Source organism: Anomalospiza imberbis, chromosome 3 (assembly GCF_031753505.1).
Source record: "Anomalospiza imberbis isolate Cuckoo-Finch-1a 21T00152 chromosome 3, ASM3175350v1, whole genome shotgun sequence".
Classification (NCBI taxonomy): Eukaryota; Metazoa; Chordata; class Aves; order Passeriformes; family Viduidae; genus Anomalospiza; species Anomalospiza imberbis.
The window spans coordinates 97,603,482-97,619,099 of NC_089683.1; the positions used below are offsets into that span (position 1 = coordinate 97,603,482).

Here is a 15,618-nt window from a genome sequence, read left to right on the forward strand (position 1 = left end):
CCGCCCCGGGGCGCGCGCCCGGCCCCGCCCCACCCCGCCCCGGCGTGAGGGGATGGGGGGGAAGGGGCGCGCTCGCTCACCCCCGCCGCCCCTCACGAGGGGTGATGGCGGGAGGGGAGGGAGAGCGGGGCGGAAAGGTCGCTGTCGTGGCGATGGGGGCAGGCTCAGACCGCCTGCGCCACCCAGGCCCCGCCGCCCGTGTAAACAAAACGGAGGGTTTTGTTTACGGAGCACTCGCGGCGCCGGAGGCGGCGAGACCGCGAGTACTCCTACACTGTCCGAACAACAGCCTGTGTTCCTTCCAAGCCTGCACCTCCAGCACTCGACAATGACAAAATGTGGTAAAAATGCAGAAAACAACATCCCCTCTCTCTCAAAAAGAAAAATTAAAAAGGGCTTAAAAGCGGAGGTGGCGAGGCAGCGAGTGCTCCTACACCGACCGAACAACAGGCTGTGCTCCCTCCAGCACTAAACGGAGCCAAAATGTGGTAAAAATGCGGCGAAAACGCACTGAAAACACCCGTCTCTCTCCAAAAGAAAAATAAAAAAGCAGAGGAGGCTTTTGAAGCGGTGAGACGACAAGTGCTCCTACACTGACAGAACAACAGGCTGTGCTCCCTCCAGCCCTGCACCTCAAGCACGCGACAAAGCCAAAATATGGTAAAAATACGGTAATAAAAGTGCAGTAAAAAAACACTCACTCTCTCCAAAAGGAAAATAAAAAAGGGGCTACAAAACAGCAGTATGCAATGTGGTTACCCAGGTGCTTTTGGGGCAACTTTTCCAGAAAGGCCATTCGAGTTCCTGGCCAGATTTTGAAACCAGGAAGTCCAAGCAATACTTGAGCAGACAGAAACAAAATGTGTTGTGAAAAAGTTAACAAATCGTCCGTAACATTGAGGTTTAGTGTTCAAATTAGTTGTTTCCAGTGCTGGGATCTTAAAAGTGGTTAAGTGTTAAGAGTGAAATACTGAGTGTTTGTGTCCGCACAATTTTTATGGACCACCCAAATTTTGTAAATTTGGCTAACAAGTGATGCTCTGTCCTAATAAAGCTTCGTAAATGAAGGGAAATTCCTTAAAGACAAGACCACCATTGTCCCGTACAGAAAACTGCCAGTGCTGTGCAGACACAGCAAAAATCTCAGATAAAAAAGAATCCTGAAACAACAGCAACATCATAAAATAAAAAATGGGAAAAACCTCAGACCAAAAAACCACAGCCAAAATGAACTGACATAAACATGCATCACAGTAGTCATGAGCTTAACTTGTCTGAGACACAATTGTTATATTTGGGGGGTTGTTTTTTCTGTTGCTGGTTTATTTGTTTGTTTATTTCTATTGGGGTTTAAGTTTCTAGCTATAATTTTTGAATTTAGAGTATGGCAAGCTTTTTTCCTCTAAGTGATTGCGGGAAATGGGAATTCCTGAGTCAATTATAAAAAATGGATATATTTTACTATTTATTCTGCTTATCTTATCCTTGGGGTTTTTTTTTAATTTTCTCAAGAAATTCTTTTTAAATTGTGTTTGTACCTCCCCTATTTTTGTACCACAGGGGTCCAGTTTAGTTTGTCAAGCATTCATTGTATTTTTCACTACGTGATGCAGTAAAAGGTGTCTAAAGGAGGTTAAAAGTTACTCAGTCAAACCAGAGCCACACGTAAGCATAAATTTTAATAAATGCAGTCACAATAAATTTGTTTTTTAGTTGTGTTAAGGCAATCAGCTTTATCTGAGAGACATTTGATAATATACTACACAAAAGAGTGCAAGTGAAGCTTGATTTCTAGCTTCAGATAATGAATATTTTGGTTTCAGCTAAGATTTCTGCTTTATTTACTATTGCAAAGTTCACAACTGTAATGTTAAGAACTGTTTTCAGCAGTTCAGTCTCAATTACAGCAGGTATTGCTTGGAATGAGCCTGCTTCATTTTGTTGACAGGAGAGGCCTACAATTAATATGTTTAAATATGAAGGGTTTCAGTTGAAGTCTCCTTTAGAGAATAAACTTGCCTTCAGAGAAATGGTTTGGGTTTGGGATTGTTTACTCAACATGGATTAGAAAGCTCTTAGGCCACTAAGAACTGTTTGTTTCAATTCTGCCAGTGATAATTGATATGCACTTGAGAGATTATTTCAGAAATATTTATGGGACAACCATAGGACGGGACAAATATGAAACCGAATCAGCATCACCACCACCAAAATGATCTGCTGCAAGTTAGGTCTGAAATTTTACAAGATCTAATATAACATCCCAATCCAACAATGTAAAACTAAGAAAATAATTCCCTAGGCTTTCATTTTACTGAAAATCCCAGAATCATCAAGGTTGGAAGAGATCTTCAATGTCCCTTAGTCCAGCCATCACCCCGGCACCACCATAATCACCTGTAACCCCTAAAAAGTTGCAATAACCTAAAGCTGCCAACACAAGAAGGTTGAGAAACATTCTGATAAATGGCTTTAGCAGAGGCTACTGGGGTGGGTGGGGTAATAAGCTTCTGTTTCCTTTCCTGATTAGGCCTTTGCTAAGAAAACACCCATAAGACTCAGTAGTGTGGTGGGTTTTATAGTCTGTTAAACAACCCATGTATTCATATATATTGATCTACATATATATGTATATATGTGTGTGTGTGTGTGTATGTTCTATGTGTATATGCCATATATTCAAATTTGTATATATATATATATATATATAAATATATAAAAGTATGCTTTCTCTTTCTCCTTCTGTCTAGTATCCTATTGAAAATATATATACTTCTTGCAAGAGTGGAGGAAAATTCCTGGCTGGCAGCTCTGTTCCTGATATGAAGCCAAGCACTTACCTGCTGCAGCCAAGCTGGTGATGAAGATCACATGCACTGTGTCACATCACAAAACATAACTGGAAGGGAAGGCAGACTGAATTCTGCAAGTGGACAAAACCCATCTCCTCTCTGCTTCTCAAACGTTGAAAAGTTGATGATCCACTTCTTAAAGGTGTTGTGAGGGTGCTCAGGCATTTTGGGGATTTCCATTAGTATATGTAATTTCCTTCCCATTTTTTCAGTGGTAGAATGCTTCTTATTTAAGGAGCAGGAGATTTGGGATTAGCCTCTGAATGTTACCTAACTAAATAAATAAAAGTTTTGTTTGCACAGACCTCAATAAGGCAGGGATTCCACCCCTGACCATGGAAAAAGTTTCTCATTATATATTCATTTATGATGTAGTGAATTGGAACTTCAACCTGCCTATAAAGGAGCAGCCTGCTAACAAACACTGCTGCTCTGGGCAAATTAAGTTGAACACTTGCATTCTGGGAAGTTGTGCAAAATGGTTATCTTTACAAACAGCTTTAAAAAAATACTCAAGGCTATCAGCAATAAGAAGAGGGACACAGATACATGCAAACTGACTCCAGTTCTCTAAACAGGAGAAGGAGAAAAAAAGCACATTGAAACTTTGATCTCCACAACAGTGCAACAAATTTCCTTTCTGTATTGTATGTGAATTTATAAAGAACACTCATTATTGACTGAGGGAAGTTGATGCAATTCTCCAAGAAATGGGTCTTGAGATAAGAGTTTTGGCTACTGTGTCTTCTGCTGGGCTGCTTACCTTGCCATTTTTGCAGCACAGCTGTTAAATTACTCCAGCAGAAAGCCCTCAGGACAGACAAGTTTCTGAAGGCTTATGCAAAACACAGACTACAGGATTTCCGAGCTTTGGTAATACAGACCCATTTCTATATAGCAAAGTTATGTCCTTGAAAGAGTTGTAAATGTTTAAACAGAAAGTGGCTTTCATTCTAGAGAAAGAGAGAAAACTTCAAAGTTTAAATGGCTTATTCTGAATACGAGGTAAAGCCATGTTCATCCCCTGGGTACTCACTGACTCACAAGCGGTTTCCCAGAAGTCTTCTGGCTTTTAAACCTGTATTATTAGTCTTCAGAAAGATGTTACAGAGCAGAGTGACTTCTGCAGGGATCTCTACATAATGGGAGGGACAGAACTTACCTTTTCCTGCTTCCTGTGAGACAACCTGTCCTGCATGAAGAGAGAAACTTGGCCTCAATCCCCACTTCAGGCACATTAGCAATGTTACATCCCTAAACATGAAGGCACTCTGGTACCTGAGGAAAAAGAAACAAATTAAACACGTGGCAAATGCAAAACAGACAGAGCCCAAAGGCTTTGAAGTGTCAACACAAACAAGTACACATGTATATATATGTGCGTGTGTATATGTATATAATACACATTAATATATATGTATATAGATAAAGAATGAAAACAACATTAACTTTCAAGCCTTATTTTTGCAAACAATGCATGATTTTTTTTATGCCCATGGCTGGCACTGTACACAACTCCCTGCAGTAAGATGAAACTAACATTTCTAATTTATTTATTTGCAAGATAGGCTGAAGAGGCTGCTGGTCCGGGGTGGACCAGGCATTGGAGCCAAGGGACACAGTCAGGCAGGGATCAGCAGTAAGACTGCTAACTGGGCCAGTGGCAGACAAGGCCCTGCATCAAGGCACAGTATTGCACCCACCTCCAGTTTTCTAAATTGTGTTAAAAATTCACTGCAGTATGGGGGAATATTTAAGGAAAATAAGTATGGCAAATCTGGACACATATTTGTAACATATATGTGTAACACTGGGATATGTAAAATAGATGATAATTCTTACCAGGGTACAGACACCAAGATATGATTTTATTTAACATGGCATTCATATTCTGTTTCTTGTATTTGGTGCTACTGCTACCCTCCCACCTCTTATCTTATTCTAGAAAAAAAAAAAATCTAATTACTCCAAACATGCAGGCCTAAACCAGAAGTGATAAATGAAGTAATCAGCTTGATGCATCTAGAAAACTATGAGCTCACATATTTTGCTTTAGGAGCTGGTATCACTGCATATCTACTCTCAATAAAATTTACTTCTTCTCTGATTAAACCTGCTCAACTAGTCCTGTTTATAATTTTTTAAAACACAGTAATTTAAATATTAATTTACTCTTTGAACTTAAACATCTATATTTCTAATAACATGTTAAGAAATATATTCATGTACTTAATGTATCCACTGCAGTTTATGAAGATGCAGGGTTTAAACTGATTCAGATGTGGTGTTTACTTTTTAGAAGAGATTTCTAAAAACCAAACTAGCATACGTGCATCAAGTTCAGCATTTCCAGAAGTATTAGTAATAAGTGTTAGAGAAGGGCTTCAATATATGTATGATCCTTGTTGATTGTTTAATATTTAAAATCCTTGTTTCCAAAAATGTTCACATAGATTTAGTTCTGTTAGAAGCAATTTCAGTAAATTAATCAAGATGCTTCAGGACAGAATTTGCATGTACATGCCTACACCTCCCTCATCTCCACAAATCTCTCTTATGTTCCTTCATTTTACAGTCCGTATGATCTGGCCCTGGCTTTGTATGTGGACCATTTATAGCACAATGACAAATTTGTGTCCAGGTTCTTGGTGAAGCACTGAGCATCCAACAGCTGGAACAGAATTGCTGAAAGACGCTGTCAATGTGAAAACTTCCCGTGAGCCAGTACGTGGAGACAGATAAGCAGCAAAGACAGACACTTCGGAGTCTTCTCTTTTTCTCTCTCCCCTGTTTCTCTCCAGTGTTCCCATTTACCAGGCAGGACAAGCTCAGCCCAAAACATGAGTTACGGCAAGCAGAGCCTAATGGCAGACCTGTCATTTAATTAAAGGAGAAAGGATAGTTAGGATGATTCCTAACCTAAACTATACCAAACACTGAACTCATAATGAATTTGGGCACTAGGCAGACTGCCAGTCTTCAGACACTTCTATGCTTAATTTTAACTGCAGATCCATCCCTGATGTTATTGCAATAGTTGTCTGTTCCCACCATGAACACCTCTGTAGTTTTTGAGTTTCACAAACCAGTCACAGGCCTTCCCAAAGATCAGTGCTCTGGAAAAAAAAAGTAACTTGGATATTAAAAAAAAAAAGGATTTCTGTTAGGACCAATTCCCACACAATGTTCGTTTGTTCAGCACACAAAAGGAAACTGCACTTTGTTCTCCAAGAAAGCTAGCTGTGCTGCAGACATCATTACACTGACTGAGAGTCCCAGCAGGGCAATTCAGATGGCTCACAGGATATTTTTCCCAACCTGTGCAGAGCTGACCAGTCCACCAGTCCCAGAGAGCTTTGATGAGGTTTTTGAGGCCAAAATGAGACTGCTGTGCACATACCTCATCTGGCATTTTCACAAGCAGTAGTTGGCAGGATGCTGGTTTAAGATTCGGTGTTGCTAAATACAGTGTTGAAAACAAAAAGCAAAACATTGGGTACCTGATACTGAACTGTATGAAATTGTTTCTCCCTGCCAGGTAGGATGGTCATGCTGATGGAGCAAGCCCTAATTTTGCTAGCCAGAAATGCACCTCAGTGATAACCTGACCTGAGCACACTCCCCTGCACAAAAACAAAGACACTTCCTGTTTGCATTTATGCCAACAGGCAATGTAACTCACTCCCTTCACTTTTAAATTGTGCTTTCCCTTCAAAATGGCTCTGGCTGACCTGGTGTGGATGGATCCCTCTTGCTGCAACAGCCAGGCCTCTGGTGGTGCCCAAGTCCACCCGCTGGAACACCCGTGGATCTTAACTGTGGATAACATTGTGCTGCACTGGAGTTATTTACCCTTTTTCTCACTCGTTTCATGAAGAAAAATCCACTGTTGCATGGCTCAGAGGTTATTGCTGTAAAGCACTGGTGTTACTTGTTTTACACGGCCCTGGTGAAGGCACTTGGCAGGAGGGCCTCGTGGTGCGAAGGCGATTGGGCAAGCAGGGCTGAAAACCACACTGCAATAGAAAAGACACCCAGCTTGCTTGGTTACTTCTCTGCTCCCTTCCTCTCTGCTATATATAATGACATTTCTCAGAGCACATTTCCCCCAGTTACAACCTCTGCTGGCACTGCACCAGCCTTGGGTGAAGCTTTGGTGGCTGCAAAGCCGTTTCCTGGACTGCCTGAGTTCCGGCTCTGTGGAGGTGCAGCAGCCACTCCATCTTCACCTGCCAATTCAGCACTGAGACACTACATGAGCTTTCACCCGACGGAGGGAGAAAAAGATACAATCTAGGCAGAATTATGGAGCAGCTCCTGATGGCCAAAAAAGCCAGAGCTGCTAAAGAGAAATCAGGAGATCATCACTGCATCCTCACGCTTTGCTTCAAAGCTGGGGTTTTACAGCATTTTCGAGTCTGAAGGAGAGTTGGGGGGAAGGGGGTGGGGGCATGTTCTGTGTCACTTGGATTTGGATTGAAAATACGTTTTTCAGAAGCACCATAAGATTCAGACCACTAAAGCCAGTTTGTAGACAGCTACTAATCCAGCATCGCTCACAGTTCCCCCTTTCCTCTGCAGCCCTCACTTCAAAAAGGTCTATTTCATAAATAAACAAAATCTGGGGAGGCTTCTCCCATTCCTTCAAAGGAAAACCTCAAGGAAAGTCCTTTCTAAATATCCTTTCTTGCCTACATATTTACATTTCAGTGAAGGAACTGTGCAGGTCACCCAAACTGCAAACTTGGCCTGTGATGCTGCTGCTCTGTGTTCACTTGAAACCCAGTTTTGCTTTCAAGATCAAAATGAAATGCTTTTCTCTTCCTGCACACAGCAGCCAAATGCTCCTTGATCCTTCTGAGGCGTAGCACGTTTCCTTGGCTGGAAGAGGGGAATTTCCTCTTTTCAAAGCATCAAATCCCTCTCCACACCACAGTCTATATCTGGTTACTGTATACAACCTCTCAGAAAACTGAAAAAAATGTGAAATACAACTTGTTTGGCCACTTTGTATGCTTTCAGTTGCTTTGCTCGTTAATTGTACTAGTCTAAACTCTCCTTTCCTTGCAGAGGTGGGGATAAGGACTTAAAATCACCACTTTTAAGACCAAAGGGAGCCCAGTTTCTGCTTTGCTTCATGCTCCCCAGGTGTGCATAAGTCGGCACCAAAAATTTCCACTGACTTCCCTTTGCAAAATGAGAGCTCTGCTAGTCTTTAGTGACTTATGCCTACTCATCCTCTTTTTTCTGCCTTATTTTTATTAGCCATGGTAGAGCTGTTATGGCTTTGCCATAGCTTTTCATGTGCAGGCAAACAGACAGAGTGTCACAGCTCCCAAGGGGCAAGGGAGAAATGGAGTCATACACTGGAGAGAAGTTGTCTGTAACTCAATAGTTAAAACAAATCAGAGCTTACAGGCTTATGAACATGCAAGAAACTGATTATAAATGCATAAGAAATCTGTAACTGCACATTTATCTCATTACATAGGCTATATATTGTAAATAATCCACCATATATTAATGCTATAGAATTCATAACTATACACTTATGCAGAATGACATGATTTATAATATTTAAACCCCCATGTGTTATATATATATATGTCTGTGTGTGCAATATAAACACTTTATAAATTTTATAATACAAAATTTATATGGTAAAGATAGCTTATGAGCCTTCTCTGAAATTCCTGAAAGTACTTTGTACTTGAAAACTGCTCAGCCCTCTTAACATCTAGTTATAATTTCAGCACATTCAATGTGTAAGAAGTTGCCTGTGTTTCCAGAAACCATGTGTTTGAGCCTTATTTTTTTGTTTCTCAGACAGGAAAAGTATTGTATCCCTGGCATCCTGAGCAGCTGCTCCAGGGAGGGCTGGATACAGTCAAGATACAGTCTTTAGCCATGCTGCCTGTCACAGCAATTTCTCCTAAGCTCCTGCAAATTACTCCATTGGAGAACATAGCACAGTGCAAATGTGAAACAAAACATGAAAAGAAAGGGGGTAAAAAAAGAAAAAAAATGAGAAAGGAAAAAAGAAAGAAAAAAGTAAGAAAAGAGAATGGAAAAAAAAAGCACTACAAGCTTCTGATTTTAATCTATTTGGTTTCTTTCATTACTTGTTTGCATATTTCTTCCCACCTCTCATTTTCCCATTACAAAGCAGCCAAACTTGCCGAACATCTCCACTAGCAGCACGGGGGTAGAGCTGAGCTTTGATGTTGGGCTCTGGATATGTATAACTTCATGTGAGGAGCAAAACAAACCCTCAGCCATTCCTGCTCCCTAAATTTCATGTTCAGGGTGTGAGTGTTGGGCTGCATGGCACAGCAGGGGCACAGGGAGGGAAGAAGGAGCACTGTGCCCTTCCCAGAGCAGCATTACTGCAGTGACACCACTACCATACAGACCAGTTTCCAACCTGAAGCATTGAGGGGCTTAGATTTGGGACCATTCCCACAAGTTAGAGATTTTTAATTTTTTTTTTTCAAATGCAGGCTGTTATGTCTCAGTAGAAATAGCTTTTAGAGACATTGTCAAAGAAACCACAGACACCAAGATAATGATGAGCTGCCTCTGGGCTTCACCTTGTGGTCTCAAGGGGTGGTTTCCTACAGGACCATACAGATGGGGGGAAAATTGGACAAGGCAGAGTGGAGAAACTCTATAATGAATTAGACATCTTTTGCACAAAACACAGCTACTTTATTCACAGCTGTGGTACCCTTGCAGTCTAGTCTATGCAGTCTAATCTAGGCTGCATTTATCTCTGGTACACAGAACAAAATCATTTTAAAATAGCAGGGGTAAAATTAACAAATACACAGATCAATTAGGAAGAATCTGGTTTTGGTAAGAGAATAAGACCTCCACCTAAATTGGTGGAAGCTGGAGTACTGCGCTGGTAAGAAACATGGGAGCATTATCCATATCCGACAGGCCATTGAGGCTGTGGGCTATCCCATGCCTCACTGGAATTACTATAATTCCATGTTCCTTTGGAATACATATTTCAACTGCTGTAGTTTGTGTGTGATTGTCACTGGGCAGATCCTAACAGCCCCCTCACCTGCCTCCTTTATGTGCCTACACTGAGGGCCTGCCTTGGTGACCTGGTGACATTGGCTGCTGCAGGCTGGCAGCTTGTTTTATGGATGAACTGCCCACGCAATATTCACAGCATGGAAGGAAAAGGCACACACAAGTTATCCTGGTTTCTTCCCTCTCCTTCATTCAAAGTTGCACCTCTCAGCTGTCCCCTGCAGGACCAGGTTGTTACAGGGTTTTTGGCTCAGAACTGGCACTCACTGGGTTTGCAGGAGGATCCATCTTCCTGCTGCCACAGCCAGGTCTTCCTCTCCTGTGCTTTCTGAGGCCCCTCGGAAAAGCTTTCATGGAGACAGAAGAAAGAAGAGCAGCTCTTACACCACAGTTTACTTGTCGTGGTATCTGGACAGCCCCAGGAATTGTTGGGACCTAAAAAAAAACAGCTTTGTTTCACTAGCTTGATAAATTATTTTTTCCAGGAAACAAAGTTTCCTCTACATTTTATCTATTGAAATTGTAGCAGCAAATTCCATCTGGAACAGCTTAGGTGGCTGCTGCAACTCTCCCTTCTAAGAGCTTTCATTAAAGCTTACAGGGGATATTTATCACTGGATAAAACCACCCAATTCAGTGACTGCAGAACCAGAACTGGGTGACTTCATGACGTGATTTCTGAACCTGCATCTACTGCTCTCTCAATATATATATTTATTTTAACTCTTCTTTGAGGAAGCTATCTGAAAGCCACCTCAAGTGCAACTTGAGGCAGACAGAGGTAAACCTATTTTTCCACATTCTACTTGAAAAATAGGATTTATTTGTTGTGTACATCTAACAAGCTGATGATACAGCACTGGTATGAGTTGAGAAATGTTGCCCTGTACCAATGCTATTAATATATTATTAACTGAAGGATACCTTTCAGTATTAAAATGACCACACAATTTGCTCTTTTCAAATGCCCACCTGGGGATCAGAGATATTCTCCAAGTGCTTTTGTGTCCAACACCAACGCTCTGCAACAGCCTCCAGGCCCCACGAAGCAGCAGGTTGGCCAAGGCTGTGCAAGTGAGTTCCCTTCACTCTTGGATTTAGTCCCCTCATTAAAAATCCATCTGAATCAGCAGTTCACATGTGTGTGCATGAAGCCAACCTGTAAAGATCAGAGCTGTGGGCAGGGTTTGCATCATCAGCAGCCCTCTCTGATGGAGGACCACACAGTACTGAGAGAGCTCAAAGTAAATTACACTTTTCTCAGCAGAGCCCACGTCCCCAGCAACCTCACACACAAAACCAGAGAGAATAACACTCTCAGAGCATGAGAGACCATTTACCAGACTCTGCCTTGCATGTTGGAGCACGAAGCATGAACATGTGGTTTCTGGCTTGACAGTCTGCAATTAGACCAGGGGAAAGTCAAGCAATCAGTGCAGGCTGCAACCTCTCACATTAGGTGTGTGTTAAACACATCGCAATTATCGTGCTAATTATCTGTGAGGAAAACTGCTGTAAGGCGTCCAGCCCTGCCTTCTCCTGGGAAGGGGAGAAAGTACTTGCTGATACAAGGTATCTCACAGAATTCAACTTTTTTTTTACTGTTTTCAGTGGAAGTCACTGCTTCGTAGAGGTAGGACTGAACAAAAGGCTTGAATTTCTTCATTTTCCCCTGTTTTCCTCAGTCACTGGCAGATCACCGAGGACTCATTGGCTGAGAATGGCAGCACTTCCTTGCAAAGCGGCTTGACCTAGCTGCCAGCAAGGCATGGCCTGGGGTACACTCCCTACAGTGGTCTCCCAATGCACCCCGGGCTCGATTCCAAAGCCAGCAGCCTGTGAGAGAATGTGAGTGTATGTGTGGTGTGTTTGGGAGCCAGGGCTTGTGCGGTCTTCCCCAGCACACGGCTGTGACCTCGTCCTAGCCTGCTTTAGATGTTGTTCTTGGGCTTATGCTCCGCTTAGCCAAGTAAAACCGAATCTGATTTACGAGGTGTTGGTCTTTAACAGGCTGTGCAAAAAACAATACCAAGGCTGAGACACTTCTCATCCCTGCTCCTTCTCCCTTCCCACCCTTGTTTGTGGGAAATAACTTACAGTATAAAATCTTACCCTGATGTTTCTTCCATGGTCTGTTCCTTCCCCACCTGTACTTGATGCTGCTTAGAGGCCTCCAAGAGCAAATCCTGCATTTGCTGTGCCACAACACTCTGTGTTATTTACTATACTGTACTTCTGCAACATGGTTTTAATGACCTGGAACGCAGAAATATTTCTCTATCACTTTACAAGAGTCATTTCAGTCTGTGGTGATAAAAGGTACCAGTTTTTATCTGGGATTTCAGCACTGTGAGGTTCACAGTTTGCTCATAGGCTAATGCACACGTGAAGATGCTGAGCAGCATAAAAAGGATTGGTCTTGTGCTTCCTGGATCCACCCTCAGCTTCCACATAGTGCCAAAAGCAGGGAAGGCTGCTTTGGCTGACAAATTGGAGGAACCTATTGGGCACACTGTTTGATCAGGAAACAGCATCCAGCTCAGAACAGCATGCTTTGAACAAGCAGATGAATTTTTATCTGGAGAGAGTGCATGAAAACACCAACCTTGAGGACCCGGAGGGAGCAGATCTCAGCAGAAGCTGTGGGTGCCGCACCAATCAAAAGGTACAGCATAAACATACAAGAACCTGCTCCTTTTGAAAGCCCAGGAGACTCCAAGGGAATCATTTGTTGTGAACCCGATGCAAACCCCCCCCTGGCACTGTCGCTGCCCCCACAAGGAGCTCCCGACACCGCTGTGACCTACATTGCTCTTCCCAGCCGCGCTCCAGCTCCGAGCGCGTTCTGCAGGGTGAGCACGCAGGCCTCGCCTCCCGCAGCACCAACAGCCAACACAGCATCATTAGTGGCTCTGGCAGCCCACGGAGCAATAATTGCAGGCATTATGAGGCAGCCACAGCGATGACAGGCTCAGAGGACAGTGCCATAATCAAGGGAACATATAGATAAGAACAATAATAGCATACAGGAACTCGGAGGAGGATAACAAGAGGGTTATTGAAATGTGCTTCGAGGAGTAGAAAGATCAGCTCACATAGGAGGGAATCAAACTGGCATTAATTTTGAGTTCAATCTCAGCTATAATCTATACATTCAGGGCTAGCTCCAATTCAGACTACCAACAGACACACCCACCTCACTGCTTCACACATGGAATTGAGCTAGATCACTTCAGACCTCAACTGCACTAGAAATATTTTAAAGTGTGGATTTATACAAAGTTCTGAAAATATTCAAGAGTAAATTTTTCTTTAGAAGGTTTTTGTGTTGCTAGGCAAAAATGCAGGAATCATTCTGATTAAACCTTACACTCAGGAGACAGAATGATGATTTATATTTTGATTGTTGAAATGAATATTTTGTAAGAGATTTTAAAAGCATTGACAGTATTCAGAAAATCAAAATTTTTAACATATGAAAAAGCAGTAACATCCCTTTAACATTACACCTGTGGCCTCATCAGCTGCACTTGGTAGCAACTTGTTTAAATTTTGATTTCAGGGTGAGATACAGCATTTCATGCTAAGCCCCAGAGTTTGCCAGGTTTTATTGTATCCCATTTACAGTGGGATACTTCTAGACAAACATGCAGCAGAGCAGCATCAGTTCTAGAAGAACCTGCCTTAGAAAAAAGGAACAGAGGCTAGTTCCTGTGATTTTCTGGGCACAGGTACACCTCCAGTATGGTCATTTACTGCTTACTTTCCTCCCCTTCCCAAAAATAAACAAGCACGCACGTCAATGTCACGTATTCAAATTCCTATAACTCGAATAACCAGGGCAGGACCTTCCCAGAAACAGGACCCAAAGCACAGCTAACCTGAGGTACTGGCACCAGCTGTACCTCCAGGACTCCCCATCCATTCCTCCCCTGGGCTGCCGGGCTGCGGGAATTCAGAGCCTCTTCCCCAGCTCTCGGATTAGCAAGGAGGGCTTTACTACTGAGAAGCCAAAGAGACGGTGAGTATGGAACGGCGACAGAGGTTCAGCGAGAGTTCGGGGCTGAAGCGGGCAGGAGGGGCCAGGCAGAAGCGCGGCTCAGCCCCGCTCGGCAGGAAATGAGCTCCGGGGCCGCTGCGCCGAGCGCCCGCCCACGCCCGGCCCCGCGGCGGAGCTTCCAACTCCATGCGGCCCTTGCTGGCCCCCAGGACTAGCTGGTGGCACCTGAGAGGTGTGGGGCAAGCGGCCAGGGGCTTTGCTCGGGTTTGTAGTGGATTATTTTGGCGCTGTGGCCGATGACAGCGCCGGTCCCTGCGCCTCCGATGGTTTCCTGTGCGCTGCCGCAGCCCGCTGCTTTCGCTCTGGTCGTGCTCGCCCTGCAGCGAGGGGCTTTCCAAACAAAAGCACGTTTCAGTAATCTGTCGGGAATCAACCTCCCAGATGGCAGGGCAAGAGGTTTTAAAAAGGAATATATTGGATTATTTAGGTCAGCGTTAAGCTGCTTTATGCCTTTTGTTCTTCTGTTCCCGAACAGATCCTGTTGTAGTGTTCCCGAAGTGGAATATACTGTATCAGAGCATCGGTCCTGCTGAGTTGCCTTAATGGAAGCCTTAGACACCGCTCAGACAAAAATTGCTGTCTATAAAATAATCGGAGTTGTGCTGGGTTTATGCTGTTGCACCTCTGAAACATAACACCAAAACCAATTTGGTTTGCCGAGCACAGTAAGCTTCATAAAGGTCCAGCAGTGCTTTGCTGTGTCATTTCTCTCTTGTTTCTTGCTTTAGAGGATAAGTTACATGTACAAATGGCTCTTGAAACTCTGCAGAAAAAAGGTAAATGGTATTGTTATGCAGTACAGCAGTAGGCTTATCTAGCTAATTTTGTGTTTCACTATATAATTATAAAACATAGGTAGATATCTTCTATAGAGATCTGAAACACTGAACCAAAGAGCATCTGTGCAGGTCTACTATGCCAAGTTAAATTTTTCCCAGGGGAAAAACGTATATTTCAGATTATTGCTTCCCTCCTCCCCACACTTTTTTTTTTTTTTTTGTAATTATGTATATACTACTATAATAATTACTCATTATTTAAAATTTAATGCCATTTTAGATAAAATATGCAGCTTGAAACCAAACATATAATTTGGGTCTTCAAAGACAACAGTACCAGACTGCTACTTTGAATTTTACAATAAAATGAGCTACAAGGATTTTAAAGTTTCTATTACAATTGTTTCTCATTTAGCAGTGATTTTGCATGTGAACAAGTGTGTTAACCAAACTGAATGCATCAAATGCATCTTTTTACATCACCTGGAGAACAGTGAGTCCCTTCTGCTTTAAAAGCTGATGCTGTGCTCTTTCACATGACATGTGAGATTGACTCCGTATCTTTTCTGGTGGGGAGCCTTGAGGGTGAATAAAGCAGAGCTATTCTTGTTTAGTTCAAATCACTGAATATTTGTCTCTGAAGTGACTTCTTTCAGCACTTAAAACAAGGTCTGTCCCTAGTGGTGAAGGACAACTCCCTAAGCTTGCATGGTGTTTGATGGGTTTTCACGGCAATCTCAATTCGAGTGTGATTTGCATGACATCCGTTCTCTCTTCCACGCACCCGTGTCAGTGACTCAAGGTGACCTCAGAGGGGCTGCACACGTCTGGATGAGTGCCAGGGAAACACGCAGCTGCAGACGTGCTCAGGACCCTTCAGTCC

The 15,618-nt window shown here is 42.9% G+C and overlaps 1 long non-coding RNA gene across 1 annotated transcript; it reads left to right on the top strand.

The window, feature by feature from the left end:
• Positions 1-27: 27 nt before the first annotated feature.
• On the top strand, positions 28-14,567 carry LOC137471519 (uncharacterized). The gene is made up of 6 exons (XR_010997669.1): positions 28-660; positions 2,784-2,994; positions 6,616-6,670; positions 7,923-8,010; positions 8,683-13,917; positions 14,432-14,567. It is a non-coding gene; the product is annotated as an uncharacterized lncRNA (long non-coding RNA).
• Positions 14,568-15,618: the final 1,051 nt, after the last annotated feature.